The sequence below is a fragment of the Oculina patagonica genome, chromosome 9 (genome assembly GCF_052425735.1).
Source record: "Oculina patagonica isolate OP01 chromosome 9, crgOcupat, whole genome shotgun sequence".
Classification (NCBI taxonomy): domain Eukaryota; kingdom Metazoa; phylum Cnidaria; class Anthozoa; order Scleractinia; family Oculinidae; genus Oculina; species Oculina patagonica.
In genome coordinates, this window is record NC_135766.1 from 14620026 (window position 1) to 14626887 (window position 6862).

Sequence of the window (6862 nt, forward strand, 5' to 3'; positions counted from 1 at the left end):
GTCCTACGCAAACATCCTACGCAGGGATCTTTACTCAATTTTTCTTCCCACTAGAACACGGGGGAGGAACACGCAACGATCCTAAACGGCGTCTATCTAGGAGGTTTCCTATTTTCCAGCCGATGCTGCTTAATGTGAAACTAAAAAACAGTGAGAACTTATCTCGACTAAATTCATTTCATTACCAAAGCGTACTATCAGTGTGCTACGTAAAGGTCTCCGCACACGTGGGAACAAGACGCAGGGACATGACGCAGCAACATACAGCAGCGACAAAATCATGGGTTGATCACACTCGGAGACATGTAGCAGGGACGTGTAGCGGGGACATGTAGCAGCAACAAAATCAAAATGTGCACACACACAAGGGACACTTTGGCACGTGCAACTCGAATTCCTGCAACATTTCGTCCCTGTGACATGTTGCACGAAGTTCGACGAGTTGAATTCCGTGCAACACGTCGCAGGGACAAAACAGCTTTAAAGTTCATTATGCGCGTGCCAAAAACAATCAGCACACACGAGGGGACGGGTCGCTGCGACATGTTTCTGGAACATATCCCCGCTACATTTTCTTGTGTGTGCACACATTGTTATTTTGTTGCTGCTTCATGTCCTCGCTCCACGTCCCGTGCCATTTGTTGCTGCGACTTGTCTCTGCGTCTTGTCCCCACGCTGCGGAGACCTTAAGGGTTTGCATGGTTTATAGTTCTGTGTATGACGTGCTTTTGTACCAGCACCTTAACAAACGCCACTTTCTCGAGCAAAGAAACGTTGGAATGACTTTGTCTTTATACAGAACTAAAGCAAAATTTGAATAACAAGATGCTGCTCGATAAAAAAAAACTTCATAACATCTTCTTTATGAAGATAAGGAGCCGATCTTATAAATATTGACTCACTTTAAAGATTGGGTAAATTTTTTCCCCGATCTTGGTTTCTGTGATTTTCATTGTTTTTCTGTTATTTCTACTTTTAAATTACCGAAAACATTGGAAAGAATATTTATGCATGCCAATGTACAATCCGTTGTCTGACTGTAAAAATGGAATAAATTTAGATATAATTTTTAGAGCGACCTTCATGAAATATTCCCTGCCCATTTAAAAAAAACTTTTCTTTCCATTTACAGCCACTCTGTCGTCATTTTTTTTTTTTTTTTTTTGCTATTTTCAAATCTTTATGTGATAAGACACAACAATAGCTTTTCACTCACGACAGTTGCGTATGAGAATTAAGTGAGTTTAGTTCAGTTTTCAATGTTAATTTTTCACACTAAAGGCGCATGAAACAAAAACAGTGGGGGAAATGGAATATTTAGTTAACAATTTGGTTCGAGAGGGGAGAAAACTAGTACTCACGGAACAAATATTATAACAAAGTTGGGTTTAGCAGTGTTCAGCTAATCTAAATAGCTTACAAGTCAATTTTAGCACTCAACCTTGAAAGATTCAGTCAAAAAACCGGTTTTCTACGCAATATACATCTCAATCAATTTTTTGCCTGCAGCCGATCTTCAAATTTCAATTACGGCACAGCAATACAAGCTGTCAAAAGGCAACCGAGAATTGAGTCAGCGCGTAAACTACTAGTGGCTGGGTTGTTTCAGTGGCACTAATTTGAACCACATCGAACATGATTTGTACATATTAAGCCGTTAAAAAGGCACTTTGGAGATCACGTTGTATTTTTATGCTAAAACTTAGATTTCAAGAAAGTTAAAATGATTTATAAAAAATGTTTGTACCCTTTCTGGAAAGAACATCCGAGCATGCAAACAGCTAGTGATGAATGTTATAAATGGTAAAAGCTTTTTTTGCACAATCGCTGAAGCCTTGTATAATTTATGGGTGAGTAGGCAGTCCGTAAACTAAACACCCGATCTGCATATTATTTTTTTTTTGGTACTCTTTCAGTCACTTAATATTAGAACTTTTAAATTTAGCCCTACAAATTGTGTTGTACCTCTTTATAGTAAATATCACTATTCCCACAGCCTGTATGGTTCACAATGTATTGATATCGTGAGAAAAAATAAGACCACAGTCGATCACTCTAGCCCGCTCTTACGAGTAAGGAGTAAAATATACACACAAAAAATACTTGCTGTCGGTCAGTATCTGCAAAATCCTTACTGGTCTATATGGAGCCGATTTTGTCATCTTTTTTTTTGTCGGTTTAACATTTGTAGACTAATCTAGATAGCTTTAATATACACTTCAATGGCCGTTTTCCTACTAGAAGACTGACAGATCGTCTGACGGGTTGTTCGTCGAGTGTGAATTTAAAGGGACAGTATCACAGAAGTTCTTTTACGTTTCGGTGTTTAACTATGAAAGAATTATGAGTGTGCACTCAACGGTGATCCACAAAAAACCTGTGAACAACAAAGAAAGGCATAATCCGTTCTAAAAAGTGTGAACAAATCGCATTCATTGTTTATAAGTGATTATTTTTTTAAAGTATGCACTGTCACATTTGAAAACGTCTGCCAGACGTTTTCAATATTTTAGACCACTACTGCCATATCCGTCCGTAGCGAAACCACCTTTGAACAATTTTTATGATTAGTACAGTACATTTCAGCAATGTCAGGCCATTTTTAGTGGCTTCTTATATATACCAACACCTTCATTGCATTTTCAAGTAGCACTAAATCTCGATGACACTGCCCCTTTAACACAAATCGTCTTCCCAGACTGCCAAATTTAGACGACTTGTTCGTCTGAAGTCGTGTTCGTCCCATTTTCAGACTAAGACGATTTGTTCGTCTCAGACGATTGGTCCGTCTCTAGCGTAAAAACGGCCAATGGCTCTAAAACACTCATTCAGTGATATTCGCTTTCATGCAGTTCATTTTAATCAATTTTCGCCTCTATCCAATTGTTTCCACCGATAGCGAGGCAGCTGTTGTAAGATATCCAAAAATCAGCGTATGAAATGAAAGTAGGTAAATGAAATCTAGTGGCAGTTTCAGTGCTATCCATTTGAACGACATGTAAGGTATGATAAGTGTATGTTAAGCTGTTAAAAAGACATTTATATCATTAAAAACCAACACGCTATCTTTGTTATTTACATATGACCATGACTATATGGCTAGATATTCCAGTCTTGTCGGATAAGGACGATGAACCGTAGGCCCCGTTTCCTGCATCTTCAGTGTACATACATACATACATACATAGATACATACTTTATTTGAAATAGGTTAAAACTACAGGCAGCCAGAGGCTGATGTGGACCTACATTAAGCTAATTAAAATAACTATTATAAAAATTGTAAAAAGTATAAAAATTAGAAACGATCTAGTTAAAATTGTAAAAAGTATAAAAATTAGAAACAATCTAAAAACAATCTAAGCAGGGGAAGTAAAAGAACCCACACACTTATCGTGAAGAGTAGGGCATGGAGTTCCCCGTATTGTGGTCTGGTCTTTGCCCAAAAATATTAAATATGTAAATTTAAGCTATATAAGCTACTCTTCAAATCCAAGGGTAAATAAAAGTGATGTATGCATATGTACATACATTTAATTTGTAGAAGATTGTTACATAAAGCTAAGCATATCAAAGAGAACTTCGTCAGTTGAATATTAACATAATAATTTGCAGAATTTATTAGTTTTTTGATGACTTGTGTAGGAGATGATACTCTATTTTCCTTCCCTAAAAATTGAGTATTCAGTGCCATAGGCCATTTGCGTTGCGAGTTACCCTTTGCCTCTGTTTCAAAACAAGTCTACGTGCGAAACCATTCATGTAAAAATGAGTTTAACCAACAGGTCCATTTTTATGAAATTTATATCAAACTCATTTTCATTTGAATAATTTCGCACTCAGACTCGTTTTAAAACAGAGAACAAAGCGTAACTCGGAAATGGCCTATTGAAAAGTGAGTTTCAACTTCAATTTGATTAGATCCACAAGTAGGACAAAAGCTCCGACCGGCGCGGGAATATTCCATCGCCACGTTTTCATTACCATTTCCGTGATGGTTTTATTTCATAACAAGCACCACATATTGACACCAAGAACCTTTCCGGAGAAATTTTCGCTGCTTTAAAGACAAAACTTAGATAACCTTTTTTACACTACTATAAAAAAAATCGAACTCTCCCACTGGTCCCATGTTGTTATTGTTTTAGCAAGTTCACAAAGAAAGGAGCTGCTCGTGCGCCTTAGAGACATCCGCTGTCTACCGCCAGTAGTGTAAGAATGAGAGTTCTGCCCCAGGGCGCATGCGTAAGGGCGTAAGGGGCGCACATGACGTCACAATCCCCCCTGGGGGATGACGTTATTTTCCTTTTCAGAGGATGACATCATCGGGTAAAAAGGCATATGCGCAAGGGTGTAGGGGCGTTCATGACGTAATGGGTGACCAATTATAGAGGATGACATCATAGTTTAAAAATAGATCGGATGGTGTAATTAGATATTTTTAGAACATAACATCATGCAATGTTCCCTCCCCCTCCATTCTGGTTTATTGTCAAAAATAAGTAGATATAAATATTTTGCAAAAATTATGATTTTAGTAAGCGGACTTCATAACATGATAAAATAAACGTATAATTTTATTTTATGGGGAGAAATATCAATGTGTATTCGCGATGTTATGTGTCTAGACGATAAATTACTATTCCAGACATTAGAGTGAATTCGTGTAACCCGTTTTTCATATGCTAATGTGCTGTGTAATATTCTAATGAGCTGTACAGGAAAACAGAAAATTACGGACAAATCGTCAAGCTTTTATCAACATGTAAAAACCGAAAAAACCTATTCTCCCAGAGGAGACAATTAAACTTGACTGTAACACAATTCTGTGCGCGCAGTTCATTTTGGGAAGCTTTATAGCAAACCACGATGGCAATCAACTTTTGTTTCGCAAACAAAAGATTTAATGAGAAGGAAAATAGCTGTGCACGTGCTCTTGGCAAATTTGTTTGCCGTCTACTGATAAACAAACTAAACGTCCGCTGTATTTCGATTTAGGTTTATAATGTGTTCAAAGAAGGAGGAAACACTTACTGTTTATTTTCTGTAAAACAATTAAACTGATTGCTTTAAGGTTTTCTGACCACTCGTGTATTGTTTTATTGTACACAAAAATTAGAATATTTTGCGGCTCATTAGCATTAAACAACGGGTTACACGAATTCACTCTATTATTGTTTTAAAACAATGGTTAAGACTCGATGTGCTCTAGTGAACAAAGCATGACCGATCGAAAAATAAAAACAATAGCGTGTACGCGCTTCAGTGACCTCGGATATAAACACGAGTTTTCGGTTGATAATAAGACACTAAACACACAGATTGTAATTCAAGCAAAACTTTTATTTCGATCGTTCAACATGACATTACAATGATTTAATTTAATACTCCTCTTCTTGTCCTTCGTAAGATTTGTAAGGCGAGTTTTTATGTATTCGCCGGGAGCGTCTAGAAGGCCTTTTTGGTTCATCATCCAAGTAATTTACGAATCGGATTTGAGGTCGTTTCCGCTTTTTAGGCGGAGATAATGATTCCACCGTGGGAGGAGGTGTCAAGATCGATGGAGGAGGGGAGGGAGGTAAGGGAGTAGAAGTTGCCATGGAAGTAATTACTTGTTGGTTTGGCGTTTGAACAGGAGCTGCTGGTCTTGTTACCGGTGATTCTTGAAGCGGGGTTGGCACTCTTGGTAAGTCGCCTGCGGTAGATATTTGTTTCTGCTCTTGGGTTGCTTCTGGTATAGAATTGAGCTGGTGTTTGTATGTCAAAACCTGTTTTGCAGCTGCATGTATTGCCTTGCTTTTTCGTCTTCTGCAATGTCCCTACGAGAGAGAAAGCCATCCATATTGTTCTGCAAGCGTTGCATTTCCGAAATTACCGGAGGAGTCATCAGGTTTTGCTGCTTAAGATATTGCACTAGTTCCTTAGAAACGTTGCCTTCTACCTCGCCTTTGTCGAATCTTTCTTCGCCAGGTAATACATTTGTTCGCAATCTGCAACTGTCATGAGTGGTTGGTTTAAGGTCAACAAACAGATAACCAAATGGTCTCTGTACCGCGTCTTCGTACTGTTTCATAAACCAAGTAGTTTGTCCAGGATACATTTGTTTTGCTAGTGTCAAAATCTGTAGTTTGTCGCGGGGGTTCTTAAAAAGGACCAATTAATGACTGTTTAAGCTGATGCTTCGATTTCCTTTACCTTGATGGAACAGGTTTTGCACAATGTAAATGACACTCAAGTTGCGATGATGCAATCCTTTAGTAAACAGGTTCACCACTCGGTTATCACTTCCGGCTTCAATCATTTGGTCGTCGATGACAATCAAGTTTCGTTTATTTACATCAAAGAAATAATCTTGTTCTAAGATCTCAGGAATACCCTTGCTAAATTCAATTCCAGGCATCGTCATCAACAACTCGCTATAAGCCGGCTGCCATTGGGAATAGCACCAAACAATCCTCTCTGGGGGTGGGTGAATTGTCTTGTGAGCCTGTTGCAACAAAGATTTAACCCAGAGCGTTTTGCCCGAACCTGTCATTCCCGCCACCATACAGGTAAACGGATGCCCCAAGTGAAACCGCTGACACTTTTCTCGAGAAATCGGCATAGCTTGAAATGAAGGAAAACCGGAAGTACTATGTTTACTGCTCATGTGTCTTAGCATGCTATCTTTCCTTGAAAAATCCTTTTGACAAATAGGACAGGACCAACTCATGTCAACTCTCTCACAACTTCACGAGAACTGAATTTCTGTGCAGTGTTTCACAATTATATTGTTTAACTCCACCACCACCACCACATTTCTATTGTTTAACTCCACCACCACCGCCACCACCACCACAATTCTATTGTTTAACTCCACCAC